Source organism: Bos taurus, chromosome 11 (assembly GCF_002263795.3).
Source record: "Bos taurus isolate L1 Dominette 01449 registration number 42190680 breed Hereford chromosome 11, ARS-UCD2.0, whole genome shotgun sequence".
Classification (NCBI taxonomy): domain Eukaryota; kingdom Metazoa; phylum Chordata; class Mammalia; order Artiodactyla; family Bovidae; genus Bos; species Bos taurus.
This window is the reverse complement of record NC_037338.1, coordinates 60,612,665-60,631,932: the sequence shown is the minus strand read 5'-3', so window position 1 is coordinate 60,631,932 and position 19,268 is coordinate 60,612,665. Positions and strand designations below refer to the sequence as shown.

The window sequence follows — 19,268 nt, the reverse complement described above, 5'->3', positions numbered from 1 at the left end:
ACAAAAATAAACAAATGGGACCTACTTAAGCTCAAAAGCTTTTTCACAGCAAAGGAAACAATAAACAATATGAAAAGACAACACAGACTGGGAGAAAATATTTGCAAATGATGTGACTGACAATGGATTAGTCTCCAAAATTTACAAACAGCTCATGATGCTTAACAGCATCAAACAAACAACCCAATCAACAAATAGACCCTAAAGAGATATTTCTCCAAAGACACACAGATGGCCAAAAGGCACATGAAAAGATGTTCAACATTGCTGATTATTAGAGAACTGCAAATCAAAACTACAATGAGATATCACCTCACACCAGCCAGAATGGCTATTATCAAAATATCCACTAATGATAAATGCTTGAGAGGGTGTGGAGAGAAGGGAACCCTTCTACACTATTGGCGGGGGGGATGTAAACTGGCACAGCTATTATGAAGAAGATTATGCAGGTTCCTTAAAAAACTAAAAATAGAGCTACCATATGACCCTGCAATCCACTCTGGGGCATATATCCAGAGAAAAACATGATCCGAAGGATATATGCACCCCAGTGTTCATTGCAGCACTGTTTACAATAGCCAAGACATGGAAGAAACCTAAATGTCCACTGACAGAGGAATGGATAAAGAAGATGCGTTACATATACTCAATGAAATATTACCCAGCTATTAAAAAGAATGAAATAATGCCATTTGCAGCAACATGGGTGGACCTACAGATTGTTACACTGAGTGAAATAAGTCAGACAGAGAAGGTATCCCTTAAATGTGGAATCCCTTAAATGATATCCCTTAAATGTGGAATTGAAAAAGAAATGATACAAATGAACTTACAAAACAGAAAGACTGACAGACTTAGAAAGTGAACCTATGATTGTCAAGGGGAAGGGCCACTTCGGGAGTTTCTGTACAACACATGGAACCTCTGCTCAATGTGCCAGCCTGGATGGCAGAGGAGTATGGGGGAGAATGGACACATGTATACCTATGGCTGAGTCCCTTCACTGTTCACCTGAAGCTATCACAACATTGTTAACTGGCTACACTATGATAAAAAATAAAGTTTTTTTTTTTTTTTTTAATCAAGTTGCTCAATGGAAGTAGGAGGATGAGGGAGGTAAGGATTGTGATCAATTGCAGAGATTCCTAAACTGCAGCCAAATATTGCTATGTAGGAACACAGGCCAGTGATACATATATTTTTAAACTTTAAGACAAGTTTGAAAGTTCACATTAATGTGAATTCTCCACATTTTTTTTCTTTTTTAAAAAGAACATTGGCATGTAATTTAAAAACACTTTTTCAAAGGGTGCACCAGTATAACACCTGGTAAAACCTGTGTGTACACACTCAGTCACTTCAGTCATCCCTGATTCTTTGCAACCCTACGGACTGTAGCCCTCCAGACTCCTCTGTCCTTGGGGATTCTCCAGGCAAGAATATAGGAATGGGCTGCCATGCCCTCCTCCAAGGGATCTTTCCAACCCAGGGACTGAACTCCTGTTTCTTATGTCTCCTACATTGGCAGGTGAGTTCTTTAACACTAGTGCCACCTGGGAAGCCCCTGCTGAAACCTATGTCACCAATTTGCAGTCTATGCCTTAATGGCTCAGAGGGAAGGGAGAAGCTGCCAATAGAGTTCCCTTGCTAGAAGCTTCAAAGACTTGGTGAGAGGGGAAGGTAATGGCTTTGGTTTCATCACTTGATTCCTAGTTTTTCCTGTACTGAGAAAATGATAAGAGACAAAATAGAGAAGATAAATTGATACTACTGTTGAAAGACAATACCAGAAATAGAGAGCAAAGGCCCTGAATACCTTTTAACTTTCTGGATCGAGAGTGATGTACAATGCAGATAAGACTGGTCTTTGTGCCTGGTTCCTGGGAGAGAGCAACAAAACCCTTGGGATTTCCCCCTTGATAGGAATGTCTTGTTATTCATGGTGGGCTCTGATAATTTACACTCTAGAGGTGATTCATTGTAAGCCCCTAGATAGCTTATGCTAAAAAGGTGACTCAGAATGGGGTCAAACCAAGCAGGAAAGACTAACTATGTGATCAGAGGGTTGACTTTGAGCCACTTAATATCAGCCCAACTCCCAGAGGGCAAGAGGGCTGGAGACTGAGTTCAATTATGTGGCCAATGGTACAGTCAGTCAATGGTTGGGAAATGTGACCCCAACAAAAACTCTGGACATAGAAGCTCAGTTGAGATTCCTGGTTGATGAACATATCAATGTGCTAGAAGGGAGATGAACTCAGATGCCAAAGGGAGAGGGCATGAAAGTTCTGTGTTTGGAACCCTCTTAGACTTTACCCTGTGTGTCTCTTCATTTGGCTGGTCCTGATTCGTATCTTTCATAATTAAACTGAAATCATAAGTATAGTGCTTTCCTGAGTTCTGTGAGTTGTTCTAGCTAATTATCAAATCTGAGGGGGGCTTTTGCAGGAACCTCCTATATTTGTATCCAGTTGGTCAGAAATGTAGGTGTTCTGAAACCCCCCCAAAGTTGCAACCAGAGTCAGAAGTGAGGGCAGTCTGTTGGAGGACCATGTCTTTAACTGGGAGATCTGCACTGATTTTGGATGGTTAACATCAGAATTGAACACTGCAGTATTACAAGAGAATGTACTTTAATTTTAAGATTAAACACAACACATTTTGATAGATCTGAATTGTTGGTGCCAGAGAGAATTCTAATCTCAGGAGTAATCAGGAGCCTAAACTCAATTATAGCCTATACTCAAGAGCTTGTATTTCAGCCACAAGTAATAACGTTAGCAAAGCAAGTACCAAATGTTACACTAAGAAGACAAAGTCAAATTAAAAATTATCTCTTTCTTAAAATAGAAAACTAATATTTATTCCCCCTTGAAAACAAACATCTCACAAGTCTGCCAGAAAGAAATACAACCAGTGAGAGTTTGTCTTTCAGGCCCCAGCAATACATATTATTATTTATTTTTATTTAACTTAAATCTTTGCCCTCCCCACTACTCCTACCAGCCGCTTTCCCCTTCAAAGGTAAGCTTCCCACTTGAGTTGCTACTTCTAACAAAGACTACCTGAGCTCTAATTATTTTTCTCAAATAAACATCTTGGCCTTAACAAATGAAGGTTGATGTTCTATCATAGATCATTTACTATCAGGTTGTTAAATTATTTTGGCCTTGCTGAAAACCTTCCAATTTCCCATATCTGCCTCTGTTCTTGTTCTGCAAAGTCAAAAAACACAGAATTAATATCATGCTAGCACCGGAGAAGGAAATGGCACCCCACTCCAGTACTCTTGCCTGGAAAATCCCACGAACGGAGGAGCCTGGTGGGCTGCAGTCCATGGGGTCGCAAAGAGTTGGACATGCCTGAGCAACTTCCCTTTCACTTTTCACTTTCATGCATTGGAGAAGGAAATGGCAACCCACTCCAGTGTTCTTGCCTGGAGAATCCCAGGGACGGGGGAATCTGGTGGGCTTCTGTCTATGGGGTCACACAGAGTCCGACACGACTGAAGTGACTTAGCAGCAGCACCACCAAAAAACGTAAAAATAAAACCAGAATATAAAATATCTGTCCTATGTTACAGAAAGTCATTTTTTCCCTAAATAACAACTAATACCTCTAGACAAAAACTATTTAATAAAGTAGGACTGACTGATTTTGACAATGGTTTTCCTGTTTTCCAAAAAGGTCTTCAGTATCTTTTCAAAGTTAATTAAATTTTATTTCTTAAGGATTTAGTCATGTAGTCAAGAATTTATACAACATATATGTAAGGCTTTAAGAATAATAAAAACACATAATGCCCAATGAAACACCTGAAGAATTAACACCATATCAATATCTTTGAAGCCACAGTATCCCCCCTCTTCCCAACTGTGTTCTCTAGTAGTCCTGTTGGAGGTAACCACTATATTTGCATTAAATTCTGGGAGTCACTTTTAATTCCAAATGTTCCTTTGCACCTATTTCTTAAAAAGACCATCCTTTCTCCATTAAATCACCTTTGCATTTTTGCTGAAATCAACTGACCATGTATATGGTACCTATCGCTGGACTCTATTCTACGACCAGGAACAAATGACTTGGATGTCTATTTACAGTATGACCAGTGTGCTTCTTCAATAACTGGGGTTTTGAGATAGCAATCAGCATCCTGTAAGTAGAATGTGGGACTAAGAATCAGTAGAAATTAATTCTAATACAAATCCTACCATCAATGAAGACTCCATGTATCCAGAGGATAACACCTACCACATGGGATTGTTGACAGTCAAGAGAGAAAACATATGGGAAAATGCCTTGAATGGGCTACACAATTAAAATATTTTCTCTAATTTTTCATTTAGGAGTCTAATCTTAAGTACTCATGAAATTCCATCCTTTTCTCTACATTTGAATATTGAAAGCTGAACCTAGGACTTTAGCAGTAACAAATAGCCTATTAGAACTATATATACACAATGGAGTATTACTCAGCCATTAAAAAGAATACATTTGAATCAGTTCTAATGAGGTGGATGAAACTGGAGCCTATTATACAGAGTGAAGTAAGCCAGAAAGAAAAACATCAATACAGTATACTAATGCATATATATGGAATTTAGAAAGATGGTAACAATAACCCTGTATGCGAGACAGCAAAAGAGACACAGATGTATAGAACAGTCTTTTGGACTCTGTGGGAGAGGGCGAGGGTGGGATGATTTGGGAGAATGGCATTGAAACATGTATAATATCATATAAGAAATGAATCGCCAGTCCAGGTTCGATGCAGGATACAGGATGCTTGGGGCTGGTGCACTGGGATGACCCAGAGGGATGGTACAGGGAGGGAGGGTGGAGGGGGGCTCAGGATGGGGAACACGTGTACACCCATGGCTGATTCATGTTGATGTATGGCAAAACCAATACAATATTGTAAAGTAATTAGCCTCCAATTAAAATAAATAAATTAAAAAAAAACAAACAAACATATACACTTAGTTCTGATTTGCATCCCTGATCAGTCATTCCAGGAGTGTAGCAGTTGTAATCAAAATTTCCCCTCATTGTCTCCTCATTGTAAATGAGAATTTGGGCATTTTCATACACACATTTTGTCCTCTTCTCCCTCAAAATATAGTATAAGTACTAAAATGCTAAACAAAGATCATCTTAAGAGAGCACAACAGTTAAGAAAAAAGAGGGTGGGGAGTTCTTTTCTATTTGTAATTTGCAGGAAACAATTATGAGATTAGAAATGATAATTCAAGAATCCAGCTGTCCTCCCTCCAACTTTATCTTAAAAAAAAAACAAAAAACGTCAGAATGAAGTAAGCCAGAAAGAAAAACACCAATACAGTATACTAACGCATATATATGGAATTTAGAAAGATGGTAACGATAACCCTATATGTGAGACAGCAAAAGAGACATAGATGTATAGAACAGTTTTTTGGACTCTGTGGGAGAGGGCGAGGGTGGGATGATTTGGGAGAATGACATTGAAACATGTATAATATCATATGTGAAATGAATCGCCAGTCCAGGTTCAATGCATGATACTGGATGCTTTGGGCTGGTGCACTGGGATGACCCGGAGGAATGGTACGGGGAGGGAGGTGGGAGGGCGGTTCAGGATGGGGAACATGTGTACACCCGTGGCGGATTCATGTTGATGTATGGCAAAACCAATACAATATTGTAAAGTAATTAGCCTCCAATTACAATAAATAAATTTATATTTTAAAAAAAGGGAACAAAATCCTTAGTAAATTCAAATTATATCTGAATGTCAGTTTCACTGCCTATAACCAGCAAAACTGAGTGGGAAATATCACTGTTAATTCTGCTGCTAATAGAGCGGTAATTGGGAGACCCGACCACCACACAAAGACCCAAACACCACTGGGTTTGTCATATACTCCCTCCCTTGTGACTAGCCACTTCTCATTCTTATTTCTCTTATTTCCTTTCACAGATTTTCTAACTCTAATTAAATAATCAAATTGCATGACAGAATTTAAATCATCACAAAGAATTTTCCAGTTAAATAGCTTCTCCTCTTCTGAATTATAAAGAAAGATCCAGGTTAATTTTTCCCTTGAGCTATAGTCTATCACAAGTTTTACTCAGAAGACTTTTACTAAATATTAGTTTAACAATTATAATAAACATGTCCTCAATACCTGAAAAATATTATTCTTAAAAGAGTATTTGAAATAAAAATAACAGTTAAATTCCAGGCTCCCCTTAAAGTAAGTGCATATAAAATGTTACTACTGTAAACTTCTGGGTCATGGTAGCCTGAAGTTACATAATTAGTTTTGATTCATGCACTAAAAATTTTTTTTTAATTTTTATACAAACTTAAAGGTTACTTTCCATTTAGTTATTACAAAACGTTGGATATATTCCTTGTGTTGTACACAAATCCTTAATACTATCTAACACTCGGTAGTTTGTGCCTCCCATTCCTTCACCTCTATGTTGTCCCTTCCTACCATCTCTCTACTGGTAATCACCAGTTTATTCTCTATACCTGTGAGTCTGCTTCTTTTTTGTAATATTCACTAGTCTATTGTATTGTTTAGATTCCACATATAAGAGATATATAGTATTTGTCTTTCTCTGACTTATTTCTCTTAGCATAATGCCCTCCAAGTCCATCCATGTTACAGCAAATGGCAAAATTTTGTTATTTTATGTCTGAGTAGTCTTCTATTGTCGGAGAAGGCGATGGCACCCCACTCCAGTACTCTTGCCTGGAAAACCCCATGGATGGAGGAGCCTGGTAGGCTGCAGTCCATGGGGTCGCGAAGAGTCGGACACGACTGAGCGACTTCACTTTCACGCACTGGAGAAGGCAATGGCAACCCACTCCAGTGTTCTTGCCTGGAGAATCCCAGGGACGGGGGAGCTTGGTGGGCTGCGGTCTATGGGATCACACAGAGTCAGACACGACTGAAGTGACTTAGCAGCAGTAGCAGCAGCAGTCTTCTGTTGTATATATAGACCACATCTTCTTTATCCATTCATCTGTTGATGGATACTCAGATTGCTTCCATAGCTTGAGTGTTATAAATAACTCTGCTTTGAACACTGGGGTACATGTTTCTTTTTAAAATTTTTTTCCATTTTATTTTTAATTTTTTTAATTAATTGACATTACAGTTGCTTTTCAATGTTGTGTTAGTTTCTGCTGTACAGGAAAGTGAATCAGTTATATATATATTTCACTCTTTTTTATATTCCTTTCCCATCTAGGTCACCACAGAGCACTGAGTAGAGTTCCCTGTGCTATACTGCAGGTTCTCATTAGTTATCAATTATACATATAGTAGTGTGTATATGTAAAATCCTAATCTCCCAATTCACCCCACCCTCCCTTTCACCCTCTTGATAACCATAAGTTTTTTTTTTCATCTGTGACTCTACTTCTTTTCTGCAAATAATTTCATCTGTACCATTTTTCTAGATCAAATATTAACAATATTTTAAAAGGAAGAGAAAAACTTGATTCATGTGTTTTGTTTTATATCGGTTCATCCACATAATATTATGCTTTAAAAGAACATACTAAAGGTCACCATTAAGCAACAATTTTCCACAGGTCTCTCACATTTCTGGATATTTTGTGAGCTGAAGCACTGACTGTATTTGTTCCAGACTCTCTTTTCAAAATGTTAGAATAGGGACTTCCCTGGTGATCCAGTGGTTAAGAATTCACCTTCCAATGCAGGGGGGGACGTGAGTTCAATTCCTGGTCCAAGTGAACTAAGAACCCATATGCCATGGGGCAAATAAACCTGCATGCTAGAACTACTGAGTCCACACGCTATGACTAGAGAGCCTGAGTGTCGCAACTACAAAGCTCATGCGCTCTGGAGCCTATGCGCCACAACTGGAGAGAAGACTTCATGCCGCAATCAGAGATTGCGCATGCCACAACTAGGACCCAAAGCAGTCAAAATAAATAAATAAATATTTTAAAAAATTGTTAGTGCAAGCAGCTATGGAAGATAAGGTCACCCTCTGGAGTAGAGGGTAGGTGTGTTTATCGTCCACTATGATAATCTCTCCTCCCGGGCAGGGTTCACTTGACCCACTCTGTATCACTCTGGTAAACAGAGTAAATCGAGTGATACGAAGTGGGCAAATAGTACAGTTGCTGGTACTCTGGCTACTACTATTTCTACTACTGCCACCACCAGGAGGACTGATGGTGACCTTTGTCTCTGACCCAGGAATCTGCCAGCATTCATAAAACTGTGGCAGATTAATTTGTTAGCTTGTAAGTAGGGTAAAACCTCAGATTCTTCACAGTTCTTGAGAGACAAGAACCATAGCAATTCATCTTTATTCTTTAGTCTGCACAACACTGTGAGTCAATGGAGACACACTGTTTAGAGTTCATTAACTCTAAAACAACCCAATGTTGTTATCAGAGCAACCAATTTATTCAGACATGAATATACTTCTGCTCCAAAATGGTCTTCAGTGGCCTTCCAACTCAGTATTATGGGCCTATCAGAGCTCTTCAGCAGGGCCAAACCCCACTTTCATTATTTCATTACAAACAGAAAATATTCAAGATTTAAACTCCTCATTCCTGGCTTTCCTTTACCCTTTTGAAGAAAAAAAAAAATTGTAATGTTAGATGCAACGAATGTTAGTGTTTGAAACAATCTTTTCATTCCAAAGGATTTGAGTTGTAAGAATAGGAAAAAATACCACAATGAAAAGCAAAGTGTAAACAATCAAATATATGTGAAAACAGACAAGTTCTAAAACATTTTAGTAGGTAGAGACTTTCCCTCATAAACACATGCCACCAGATACAAGAGAATGTAGAGCAAATTTATACAAGTGTGTGCTTTCTACTGGAATGACAACTCAAACAGAGATCTCAATTAGAATAGTTTATTATCCAGGGATGGTTCAGGTGTGATGTGTTTAATAGTTTCATCTTTACTCAACAAAAGCTGGTTAAACAGGTGTGCCTTTTTTTTACTAGTTGTGCTGTCTTGTAAACTGAGTACAGCTGGTGGGCAATGTACTCTTTAACTACTAGGTGATGATGACAGAACAGTAGAGGTAGCAGATGTGTACTTAGCAGCACCTCACAAGGATAACATCTGAAGACCTTAACAAGTCTCATAAATTGGTAGGCTCCACATGGCCAGAAAAAGCTAAACATAAACTGTAGTATTTTTTGCTGCTGAATTCTGATGAGCCTCAAGTAATTTAAGTCTGCTGCTACTGCTAAGTCGCTTCAGTCGTGTCCGACTCTGTGCGACCCCATGACGGCAGCCCATCAGGCTCCACCATCCCTGGGATTCTCCAGGCAAGAACACTGGAGCGGGTTGCCATTTCCTTCTCCAATGCATGAAAGTGAAAAGTCAAAGTGAAGTCACTCGATCGTGTCCGACTCTTCTCGACCCCATGGACTGCAGCCTACCAGGCTCCTCCATCCATGGGATTTTCCAGGCAAGAGTACTGGAGTGGGGTGCCATTGCCTTCTCCGAATTTAAGTCTAAGGAGTAGTAACACAGAGATGAATTTTACTGATATAATAGTGTCCAAATTTGGAAAGGTGAGACTGTAAGCAACTAGCATGCTATTCTAGTTTTCTTCTTGTTCAAGGAGTACTATTTTCCATTAAGTACTACTTTTTATTTTTCATTAAGCTATGTTACTTTTCTATTCTTACAATTCAAATTTTATGGACTCAAAAAACATGCTCCAAATACTAACATTAGATACATAAAATATTTAAAAAACACATTTCATAACACTAGAAGATGTAGGCAAAGCCAAATTAGGATACTGATAAAACTTGAAATATTGTATAAATAGAGACATGTGTTTCTCAGTTTTTTGAAGTAAATAAAAAGTTAATTTTGGAATACTAGAAAACCATCTGGTCTATGAAGGAGCTGGACTATAGTTTAGGTCTCCTGACGCCCCACTCACTCTCAGGTTTCCCCCCTATATCATGTTGCTTTCTTACTTCAAATTTTTAATAATGGATATAAAATATTAATAAGACTATGTCCCTGATGTCTAGAATGACCAAGGAGAAGAACCTTAAGACACTGCTTGAAGGCCTCTTTCCCCATGCTCTTTTCTAAAAACAACTTGAGTTAACCTTTTTTTTCCTTCTTCTTGAAACCAAAGAAAAAAGTTCTACTTCCACTAGTGGTGGAGTACCTTGTATTCAACCTACCATCTCTCAGATAAGAATCACAAAAACTGGACAAAACGAAACAAAAAATCTAAAGGCAAAGAAAAAACAAGAGCAGACAGAAATTGCTGGGGAGTCAACATCTAGGAATATTACCGGCTTAGAGAGTTTGTTGCCCCTATGCCCTCTTTTAAATTTAAACAGCTTTCTGCTGAGGACACACTCCACTGCGTGCTGGATTGACAGCTAAAATACCAAAATCTGCAGTCTTTCTGGCTTGAGGAACCAAGAAAACAGAGTTTGAGGCTACCACAACATCCAGAAATTAAGGAAAAATTCTTGAGACAGAGGGAGTATGCCACAGAAAAGAAACTCCACGTTCTTCATATGACTTTACTGAAATGTAAATTTACTGTACTGTGTAAATGTAAATTTACTGAAATGTAAATTTACTGTACTGTGTACAGTAAATTCTGTACACAAGAGACAGATTATACGCAGCCCAATAAAACTAAAATGTGAACAAAAGTTACAGCTGCTACCCACTGAAGTTCAGTGACGGATTCAGTCAAGTTAACTGCCTGAAAACCAACCAACCAAACAAAAAATCAACATTCCTCAGAGAATCATAACAGAACCAACAGTATCTTCAATGCACTATTGTATTATGGGTGGCGCAGTGGTAAGGAATCCACCTGCCAATGCAGGAGACATAAGTGATGCAAATTTAATCCCTGGGTCAGAAAGATCCCCTGGAGTTGGAAATGGTAAACTGCACCAGTATTCTTGCCTGAAAAACTCCATGGACACAGAAGAACCTGGCAGGTGACAGTCCAAAGGGTCACAAAGAGTCAGACATGACTGAGCAACTGTGCAACAAGAAATTATTAAACATATGAAGAAACAGGAAAATGTGACACATAATCAAATGGATAGAGACTGAATTTGAAATGACCCAATTGTAGGAATTAGCAGATATAGCTATAATTGTTGTTGCTCAGTTTTTAAGTCATTTCTGACTCTTTCTGACCCCGTGGATTGTAGCCCACCAGGCTCCTCTGTCCTTGGGATTTCCCAGGCAAGAATACTGGAGTGGGATGCCATTTCCTTTTCCAATAGCTATGATATCTATATCAAAAGATGTTTGAAATAATGCACAGATAGGAAATCTCAGCAAAGAAATAAAAACTATAAAATAACCAAATGAAAACTCTAACACTAAAAAATATAATACCTGAAGTAAAAAAATTCAATAAATAGGAAAAACAACATTAGATTGTTTCTGAGTCACTCTAAAAGCAAGATTGGAGACGACAGAAGTCACTGAACTTGAAGATACAGAAATTATGCAGTCTGAAGAACAAAGTGGGGGAAAAAAAGACCGAAGGAGATGGTGGGAACAGAGACTGAGGAACAGGTGGGACAATATTAAAAGATGCAAGACATGTGTAATTGGATTTCCATAAGAAAAAGTGGGGTATGAAAGGGAGTAAGGCAATAAAAGAGGACTTATGACAACCAAAAGTTTCCCAAATTTGATAGAAGACATAAATGTACAAATTTGAGAATAACAATAAATACCAAGGAGGATACTTACAAAGAAATTCGTACCTATGCATGGCATACTCAACTACTGAAAGGCAAACTTCAATAAACAGGAAATTTTGAAAACAGCTAATTAAAATCAGCACCTTACATACAGAATAACATATGTGATTAGACTGCAAGATCAAACCAGTCAATTCTGAAGGAAATCAGTCCTGAACATTCATTGGAAGGACTGAAGCTCCAATACTTTGGCCATCTGATTCGAAGAGCTGACTCATTGGAAAAGACCCTGATGCTGAGAAAGACTGAAGGCAGGAAGCAAAAGGGACGAAAGAGGATGACATGATTGAATGGCATCACCAACTCGATGGACATGAGTTTGAGCAAACTCCAGGAGTTGGTGATGGACAGGGAAGCCTGACTGCTACAGTCCATGGGGTCACAAAGAGTCAGATACAACTGAGTGCCTGAACTGAACTAAACTGAACTGAATGTTAGATTGGAAACAATGGAAACAGTGGAACAATATATATGTAAAGTCCTGAAAGAAAATTACGGAATTCCAAATTCAGCAAAAATATCTATCAAAAGATGAAATAAAGATATTTTCAGATAAATGAAAACAAGGCAAACTCATTGCCAACATACCTGTACAATAAGAAATGCTACAGAAGATTCTTCAAACTAATGAAAAGACCAGATGGAGAAAAAGATCTTCAAAAAGAACTGAACAGTTCAGTTAAATAAACAAACGTAGTAAGAAACTATACATTGAACTGGTACAGATAAAAGAAAATAAATCAATGGAACTTAAAAATGATAAAAATAATTTTAAAAAGAACCAAAAAGCAGTGGAAGTGGTATAAATATGACTAGGTATATAAGACCATGTTTTATTCTGTCTTAATTCCTTTCTTTTAAAAATATTTATTCATTTGGCTTCACTGGGTCTTAGTTGTGGTACTTGGGATCTTCGTTCTTCACTGTGGCATGCAGGATCTTTAGCTCTCAATCGTTACCAGCATCAGGGTCTTTTCCAGTGTGTAGTTGGCTTTTGGCATCAGGTGGCCAATGTATTAGAGCTTCAGCTTCAGCGTCAGTCCTTCCAATGAATATTCAGGGTTGATTTCCTTTAGGATTGACTGGTTTGATCATCTTGCTGTCCAAGGAACAAGTGTCTTCTCCAGCACCACAGTTCGAAAGGATCAATTCTTTGGTGCTCAGCCTTCTTTATGGTCCAACTCTCACATCCATACATGACTACTGGAAAAACCACAGCTTTGAATATATGAAATTTTGTCGGCAATGTGATATCTCTGCTTTTTAATATGCTATCTAGGTTTGTCAGAGCTTTTTTTCCATGGAGTGAGTGTCTTTTGATTTCATGGCTGCTGTCACCATCCACAGTGATTTTGGAGCCCAAGAAAATAAAGTCTGTTACTGCTTCCACTTTTTCCCATTCTACTGCCATGAAGTGGTTATTTGTATCACACATATTTGTATATTATATTATAGTTGTTGGCTATTACCTATCTCTTAGCCCAAAACTGCAAACAGTCTAGGTGGTCATCAACAGAAGAATGAATGAATAAGATACAGTATATTCATACAATGGAATACTAGCCAGCAATAAAAAGGAATTAAATACTGATTAACGCAATAATATGGATAAATCTCAAAAACATGCTGAGTGAAAGAAGCCTTTCACAAAGGAATATATACTATGATTCCATTTAAACGAAGTTTTATAGCAGGCAAACTAAGCCATGATTTTTAAAAATATCAGAAGAGTGATTGCTTCTAGGGCCTTGGACTGACTCAGAAGAGGCAAGAGGGAAATTCTGGGCATGAAAGAAATGTTTTGTATCTTGATGGGGATTTGGTTACACCGGTGTACGCATTTTTCAAAACTCATGAAATCATACACTTAACATTTGAGCACTTTAGGATATACAAATTTTACCTTAAAAATCATAAATAAATCTAGTTAAAGAAATGCATGCAGAAAAATGTAAGGGAGGAGTGTGATGCCTGCAACTTACTTTTGAAGTATATTTTAAAAAATAGGTGGAAAGATAGATGGTAAGATAGTGATAAAACAAAAATAACAAAATGTTAACAACTGTAGAAAATGCATAGAGTTGTACAAGTGTTCCCAGTATAATTATTTCAACTTTTGGTATGCTTGAAATTTTTTGTAATAAAATGTCATGGAGAAATTACTTTAAGAAAAACAAGGTAGATGGGCAGCCAAGAGCAGATACTTGAAAACTCTGTGATACGTAGATCATCACAGGTTTGCATTCTTTTACCCAATTCAAGCTATTAATACACAGAATTACATTTCATAGAATTTGGTTAACATTTACACTAGTTCCACATATCTATTTTAAATTTATAATATGTTTTTCATTTTTTTCTTAAGTATAGTAACACTATATTGTCTTGGGAAAGTTACTTAAGTTCTTTTAAACTTCTGCATTCAAAAATGATTTTTAAAGTACTTTGAAATATCTAAAAAGTGCTCCATGAGTAGGGAATGTACCTTTTGGCTTGTGTTAGAATTATTTCTTGAATGTTTGCAATTTAATAAAGGACACGAAAATTCTAAACGGACAAATATAACAAAAAATACAACAACTCTAATACCTCATTCAAAAAAAGCTCTTTTCTATGAGGTAAAGGTGTGACATCATTGTGATGGACATGCTCATTGTTCCTCAGAATCTGGTCAAATGTGTTTCCAGATGTCCTGCTGGACTGCATTATAACCAAGCTAACCATTTCAGTCATCTCTGAAACCTAATTGCTGAGGTCGGTCAAACCCAAAGGAATTCACTGGGCTCATTCAGACAACTGAAAAGAAAAAATGGGATCTGTTTACATTTTTTCTCAGAGACCCAATATTAGACTCTGTTCATCAGTCTCAAAAATGCATTTGAATCTTTAAAAGTTGAGAATACTATTTCTCTCATTCACTGGAAAAGCAAGGTGGAAGTATCTTCCATTTCCTTCCACTATACAAAACCCTATTAATAAAATTTGACATTTAAAAAGCAAACCAAGTACCTCCCCAAATATAGAGATAAATTATTTCCCATCAGCTGATTTTGGTCCTGATTTCTTTTCCAGAGATCCCAACTTTTCATGGTTCCATGTTCTGTTACTATGGACAGTATCCTGATTTAAATGCCCTGCATTACTAGGAAAACTTTTCTATTACCACCATTCATGTCATTTCTGACACAAAATGTAATGGCTCCCACACTCATCTTTCTCTCATTATTTTGTGACTCACATTTTAATTCTCTGATGCAGTCAAGAGCTCACATTAAGAAGGTGATAAAGGCGTCAGAATTACAAGATATTGACAGTGACACTTTTTACTCAATCTAGGTTTCAAGCTCAGGACTCTTTGAAGACAAATCCTGTCCCTTTGGACCAAATGGTAAAGAAACTGTAGTGGTTAGTGAGAACATAAACTGTAACAATATTTGAAAATTCAAAAACAGAAGAGCTGTGTGAATACACTAACACATAGTTCATGTTCTATTTTCCCCCTCATCTTAGTCTACTAAGTTCTTATTAACATAAAGATACTATGCTAAAACTGGGATGAAATTATGTTGAAATTTATTTTACTCAATGACAGTGGAGGAAACAAATCATGGTGAGTGTGACAGTGCCATTTGTTTCTCAGTATCTGTCATCCCTTCTTGCACAGTAATAAATGAGACACGTAGCTACCTAGAATGAAAATATGTCTTTCCCTTCCTTGCAGCTAAGTATGACCATGTGACTCAGCTCCAATCAATGGTATATAAAAGTAAGAACTGCTGCTGGCAGCTTCAAGGACTCTTCCTTAATAGAAAGGCAATATGTAACTTTTCTTCCTTTCCTTGACCCTTTCCTTCATCCTGCTGCCTGAGATGTAGATATAATAGCTTCTTAGGACAGGAGAACAAGGGTTACACCCAAGGAACAGCAGAGTGATCTGTTGAAAAGTCTGGAACTCTGAAGGCTGAATGGAACAAAACCTAACTTTGGACTTTCACATAAAAGAGAAATAAATTCCTATCTTTTTAAAGTCTTTGTTAATTTGGATCTCTGTAACTGACAGCTGAACTTAATCCTAACTAATACAAAAGTAAAGCAAAATAAGATGGTGAAGAGATTCCTTATCATTCAGTTTAAGAGTCATCCCATTAAAGCAGACTGAACTAGGATCATACATACATTCTTTGAGAAAGATGAGAAACTTTTAATTACTATTCCTCTGATACAATGAGGCAAGGGCTTTCCAGGTGGCACTAGTGGTAAAGACCCGCCTGCCAATGCAGGAGATGCAGGAGACAGGTTCGATCCCTGGGTCAGGAAGATCTCCTAGAGGAGGGCATGGCAACCCACTCCAGTATTCTTCCCTGGAGAAATCCCATGGACAGAGGAACCTGGTAGGCTACAGTCCATAGGGTCTCAAAGAATCAGACAGAACTCAAGTGACTTAGCATGCACAATATAATGAAGAGGTTGGAAGGGTTACCTGTGTAGCACAAATGAGAATCTTCTAAAGAGTGAACTCAGTAGAGTGGATCAGCTAAGTCTTTGGCATATTCACAGATGCTGATCCTTGCTATGAAGCCTAATCATGTTGATGACAAAGTACATGAGCTTACTGAATCATTTACATGCTTCAATGAACATATGGCTTTAAAAACCTTTGGACTATCTACAGCACTGCTTTCAACCAATTCTGGGAGGCCCCAAAAGAACTGATTGTGATACAACTATAGAAGACTTAAAAATCCATTCCAAAAAGTCACGTCTGAGAAAATCAATAAAAGAATCACTCTCAACAGCATAACAGGGCTAAATAACCAATGGTTTCAGTTTAGTTGAGTCACTCAGTCGTGTTCAACTCTTTGTGACCCAATGGACTGCAGCACACTAGGCCTCTCTGTCCATCACCAACACCCAGAGTCTACCCAAACTCATATCCATTGAGTCGGTGATGCCGTCCAACCACTTCATCCTCTTTCGTCCCCTTCTTCTCCTGCCCTCAATCTTTCCCAGCACCAGGGTCTTTTCAAATGAGTCAGCTCTTCGAATCAGGTGGCCAAAGTATTGGAGTTTCAGCTTCAGCATCAGTCCTTCCAGTGAACACCCAGGACTGATCTCCTTTAGGCTGGATTGGTTGGATCTCCTTGTATCCAAGGGACTCTCAAGAGTCTTCTCCAACACCACAGTTCAAAACCATCAAGTCTTCGGCATTCAGCTTTCTTTACAGTCCAACTCTCACATCCATACATGACCACTGGAAAAACCATAGCCTTGACTAGACAAACATTTGTTGACAAAGTAATGTCTGTGCTTTTTAGTATGCTGTCTTGGTTGGTCATAACTTTCCATCCAAGGAGTAAGTGTCTTTTAATTTCATGGCTGCAATCACCATCTGCAGTGATTTTGGAGCTCTAAAAATTAAAGTCAGCCACTGTTTCCCTATCTATCTGCCATGAAGTGATGGGACTGGATGCCATGATCTTAGTTTTCTGAATGTTGAAATTTAAGCCAACTTTTTCACACTCCTCTTTCACTTTCATCAAGAGGCTCTTTAGTTCTTCTTCACTTTCTGCCATAAGGGTGGTGTCATCTGCATATCTGAGGTTATTGATATTTCTCCTGGCAATCCTGATTCCAGCTTGTGCTTCATCCAGCTCAGCATTTCTCATGATGTACTCTGCATAGAAGTTAAATAAGCAGAGTGACAATACACAGCCTTGACATACTCCTTTTCCTATTTTGAACCAGTCTGTTGTTCCATGTGCAGTTCTAACTGTTGCTTCCTGACCTGCATACGGGTTTCTCAGGAGGCAGGTCAGGTGGTCTGGTAGTCCCATCTCTTTCAGAATTTTCCACAGTTTATTGTGATCCACACAGTCAAAGGCTTTGGCATAGTCAATCAAGCAGAAATAGATGTTGTTCTGGAAATCTCTTACTTTTTTGATGATCCAGCAGATGTTGGCAATTTGATCTCTGGTTCATCTCCCTTTTCTAAAACCAGCTTGAACATCTGGAAGTTCACAGTTCACGTATTGCTGAAGCCTGGCTTGGAGAATTTTGAGCATTACTTTGCTAGCATGTGCTGCTGCTGCTGCTAAGTCGCTCCCAGCTCCCCTGGCCCTGGGATTCTCCAGGTAAGAACACTGGAGTGGGTTGCCATTGCCTTCTCCAATGCATGAAAGGGAAAAGTGAAAGTGAAGTCGCTCAATCATGTTCGACTCTTCACGACCCCATGGACTGCAGCCTACCAGGCTCCTCTGTCCATGGGATTTTCCAGGCAAGAGTACTGGAGTGGGTTGCCACTGCCTTCTCTTGCTAGCATGTGAGATGAGTACAATTGTGTAGTAGTTTGAGCATTGTCTGGCATTGTCTTTCTTTGGGATTGGAATGAAAACTGACCTTTTCCAGTCATGTGGACGCTACTGAGTTTTCCAAATTTGTTGGCATATTGAGTGTACCATTTTCACAGCATCATCTTTTACGATTTTAAATAACTCAACTGGAATTCCATCACCTCCACTAGCTTTATTTGTAGTGATGCTTCCTAAGGCCCACTTGACTTCACATTCCAGGATGTCTGGCTCTAGGTGACTGACCACACCATCGGGATTATCTGGGTTGTGAAGATCTTTTTGTTACAGTTCTTCTGTGTATTCTTGCCACCTCTTCTTAATATCTTCTGCTTCTGTTAGCTCCATACCATTTCTGTCCTTTTTTGAGCCCATCTTTGCATGAACGTTTTCTTGGTATCTTAAGCTTTCTTGAAGAGATCTCTAGTCTTTCTGATTCTATTATTTTCCTCTATTTCTTTGCACTGATTAGTGAGGAAGGCTTTCTTCTCTCTCCGTGCTATTCTTTGGAATTCTGCATTCAGATGCATATATCTTTCCTTTTCTCCTTTGCTTTTCGCTTCTCTTCTTTTCACAGCTATTTGTAAGGCCTCCTCAGACAGCCATTTTGCTGTTTTGAATTTCTTTTTCTTGGGGATGGTCTTGCTCCCTATCTCCTGTACAATGTCATGAACCTTCATCCATAGTTCATCAGGCAGTCTATCAGATCTAGATCCATCAGATGTCTATCAGTCCCTTAAATCTATTTCTCACTGTATAATCGTAAGGGGATTTAGGTCATACCTGAATGTGCTAGTGGTTTTCCCTACATTCTTCAATTTCAGTCTGAATTTGGCAACAAGGAGTTCATGATCCGAGCCACAGTCAGCTCCCAGTCTTGTTTTTGCTGACTGTATAGAGCTTCTCCATCTTTGGCTGCAAAGAATATAATCAATCTGATTTTGGTGTTGGCCATCTGGTGATGTCCATGTTAGAGTCTTCTTTTGTGTGTTGGAAGAGGGTGTTTGCTATGACCAGCATGTTCTCTTGGCAGAACTCTATTAGCCTTTGCCCTGCTTCATTCCGTACTCCAAGGCCAAATTTGCCTGTTACTCCAGGTGTTTCTTGACTTCCTACTTTTGCATTCCAGTCCCCTATAATGAAAA

General features: G+C 38.5%; 1 protein-coding gene across 2 annotated transcripts in view; it reads right to left on the bottom strand.

Annotated features, from left to right (window-relative positions):
• The window catches only part of COMMD1 (copper metabolism domain containing 1), a 171,474-nt gene that overhangs the window by 35,482 nt on the left and 116,724 nt on the right, over positions 1 to 19,268 (bottom strand).